This window comes from Octodon degus, unplaced genomic scaffold, assembly GCF_000260255.1.
Source record: "Octodon degus isolate 3935 unplaced genomic scaffold, OctDeg1.0 scaffold01259, whole genome shotgun sequence".
NCBI classification, from domain to species: Eukaryota; Metazoa; Chordata; class Mammalia; order Rodentia; family Octodontidae; genus Octodon; species Octodon degus.
This window is the reverse complement of record NW_004525835.1, coordinates 2,360-5,982: the sequence shown is the minus strand read 5'-3', so window position 1 is coordinate 5,982 and position 3,623 is coordinate 2,360. Positions and strand designations below refer to the sequence as shown.

Genomic DNA, 3,623 nt, shown 5'->3' with positions numbered 1-3,623 from the left:
TTTAATGAAGATGGCTCCAGGGGCCAGGGAGATAGCTCAGTAGAATAAGCGTTTGCCTGGCAAGCTCAAGGGCCTGATGTTCTGCCAAAAAAAAAAAAAGAAAAGAAGATGGCTCTAAAGTCCAAAGAAGAACATGAAATATTATTTCCAAGTCTGTTTAGTAGAGTCTAAGTCAACTCCTCTGAGAGAGGATTAAGAAAAGCAAGAGGAGTTGAGAGATGGAAAGGCCTCCTAGCTTCACACACTCCTTAATTTTGTTCATTTTGCAAATGTTCAAAAATTATCTGTTATGGGCCAGGCACTGCTTCAGTAGTATGTATATATCAATTGTATATTTTCTAGCAAGGGAGCAGGCAGGAGAGGGATGGCCAGGGGCAGGATACAGGAAGCAGACAGTAGTGAAATTAATATACCTTATGGTGTACTAGGAAGGGATATGTGCTACTAATAAGCATTGAAACTAGAGCAAGATAAGGGAGTAGTAGTGTGAAGGGTGCAGATGGGCAATAGCTGGGGAAATTGCTGTATAGGTCTCAGAATGGGAGAATTGAACCAAGACCGAAGTAGCATAAACTGGTCATTAAAACTGGTTGTCAACAATAGCCTATTGTTGAGGCTGGAGAGATGGCTTAGTAGAATAAGCACTTGCCTGGCAAGCACAAGGGCCTGAGTTCAATCCCCAGTTCTACCAAACAAACAAACAAACAAACAAAAATACAATAAAATAATAGCCTATTGAATTTTAGACACATTCACTATCGATGTTTTACAAATAAAAGTATTAATGAAAATCCAAATGTCTTCAAAATATGTATTGTTTTTATAATGTCTTTTTTTCTATAATGTCTGATACTGGGGAAAAATAAGTTACCTGAACATTTTTTTGGATTTTGACGCAAAACAAGCAATCTCTGTTTTGCCTCAATATCCAAAATATATATGGTTTGCCTATTTCTATATGGAAAGGAGTGAATTGGAGCAGTCTTTGAGGCCTGTTGATCACACATATGGGCAGAGCAGTTGTGCCAAAGGGCTAGAAAAATTTATCAGTGCACTTTTTATTGGATTCACTTCTAAGGACTATTGATTCCAACAGTTCCTAGCATGATAAAAACGGATTCATTCGTAGTTAAATAAATTTATGCGATGTAATGAATGCAGTACCACGCAGGAAATTTATGCCAGTGAATACCCATATCAGGAAAACAGAGTGATCTCAAATAAACAACTTAATGTTGAACTTCAACCTTCTAGAAAAAGAAGAGCAAGTCAAGGCTAAAGCTCATACGAGGGAGGAAATTATAAAGCTCAGAGCAGAAATTAATGCATTAGAGAATAAGAAAACAAAATGAAGAATCAATAAAACCAAAGAGTTGCTTCTTAAAAAGATCAAATAAAATTGAAAAATTCTTAGACAACCTTATTGAAAAAAGGAAAGAAAAGATTCAAATCTATGCATTTGGGAATGAAAAGGGTGAAATCCCAACAGATCCTGCACAAATCCAGAAGATAATCAATATGCACTTTGAGAACCTATATTCTAATAAGATGAAAAATCCAGAAGAAATTTGCAGATTCTTAGATGCATATAAATTACCAAAACTGAATCAAGAAGGTATAAACATTCTAAATAGGTTTCCGCCTTGAAGGCCAGGGACAAGATGGTATCACCAGTACAGGTCTCTCCACTCAAGCTCAGCCACTACTCTGCCCTAGTTGTCATCATCGCCTATGGAGCCAAGCACTACAGTTACCTGAAGCCTCAGGCAGAGTACAAGAGGAGGATAGCCACGGAGGAGGAGAAGAGGCAGGATGAGCTGACACGGATGGAGAGGGAACTGGCTGAAGCCCGGGATTACAGCATAATTGAAGCAAGAGGTTCTAGCAGTTTGTATTGTTCCAGCTTCAGCAGATGAATAAAGCTTTTGATATATCAGTGGAATAAGCACTTCCCTGGCAAGCGCAGGGGCCTGTCAATGCTCAGTTCTGCCAAACACACACACACACACACAAAAAAAAAATCTAAATAAACTAATATCAGTCAATGAAATTGAAGATATGATAAAAAGCTTACCAACATAGAAAAGCACAGGCTCTAACAGATTCACTGCTGAATTTTATGTAAGACATTTAGAGACAACCTAATATCTCTACTTTTCAAACTCTTTATTGAAATTTAAAGGGAAGCAAGATTCCCAAATTCATGCCTGGAAGAACACATTACCTTGATACCAAAACCATAGCAGGACCCAACCAAGAAAGAAAAATACAGGCCAATCTCCCTAAGGAATGTAGCTGCAAAAAGTCCTCAATGAGATACTGGCAAACAGAATGTGGCAAATCATCAACAAGATTATATGCCATGACCAAGTAGGATTTGTCATGGAATACAAGGATGTTTCAACATATTCAAATCAATACATGTAATACCACATATTAACAAGAGCCAAGGACAAAAAATATATGATCATTTCAGTAGATGAGGAAAAGTGTTTGACAAAGTCCAACCCCTATTTATGATAAAAAAGTTCTATAGAAAATTGGAATAGATTATCTACATTTCAATCTGATAAAAGCCATCTATGACAGACCAATAGCCAATATCACACCAAATGGACAAAAACTGAAAGCTTTCACTCCAAAATCAGGAATAAGAGAAGGATGTCTACTGTCATCACTCTTATTCAATAGTTCAGAAAACATTAACCAGAGCAATTAAATAAGAAATAAAAGGAATAAGGATAGGAAAGTAAGAAGTTAAATTATCATGATTTGAAAATCACATGATAGAAGATCCAAAAAAATTCCAGCAAAAGGCTTGTAGAATTAATAATCAAATTTAGTAATATAGCTGGATGCAAAGTGAATATACAAATGTCAATAGCATTTTTGTGTACAAATAGCAAACTCACTGAGAGAGAAATTAAAGAAACAACACCTTTCATGGTAACATCCAAAAAATACCTAGGGATCAATCTAACAAAGGAAGTAAAAGACTTTTATGTTGAAAATTACAGCACTCAGAAAAAGGAGATAGAAAAAGACATCAGAAAATGGAAAGATATCTGTTATTCTTGGGTGGGTAAAACCAACATAGTGAAAAGAGCCATACTTCCAAAGTTGTTATACAAATTTAATACAATCCCCATCAAAATTCCAATAGCATATCTCACAGAATTAGAGAAAACAATTCTAAAATTCATTTGGAAACAGAAGAAACATAGCAAAACCAATTCTGGGCAACAAAGGCAAAGCAGGAAGCATCACAAGCCTCAACTTGAAATTATACTACAAAGTTACTATCATAAAAAATAGGATGCTATTGGCAAAAAAACAGAGGATCAGTGGAACAGATTAGAAGATGCAGAAACAATTCCAAACATACTCAGCTACGTTGTTTTTGATAATGGGGCCAAACATGTTCAGTGGAAGAAAGACAGCCTCTTTAATTAATGGTGTAATAAAACTGGCTTTTCCACATGCCAGAAACTAAAGCTAGACCTATGTCTCTCATCATGCATGAAACTAAAATTGAAATAGATTAAAGATCTAAATATTCAAACAGAAACACTAAATCTGCCCCAAGATAAAATAGGTAAAACTCTGGAAGACATTGGTGTAGG

At 35.9% G+C, this 3,623-nt stretch overlaps 1 pseudogene; it reads left to right on the top strand.

The window, feature by feature from the left end:
• Positions 1-1,661: 1,661 nt before the first annotated feature.
• Positions 1,662-1,916, top strand: LOC101561015 (annotated as a pseudogene).
• The last annotated feature ends 1,707 nt before the right edge of the window (positions 1,917-3,623 follow it).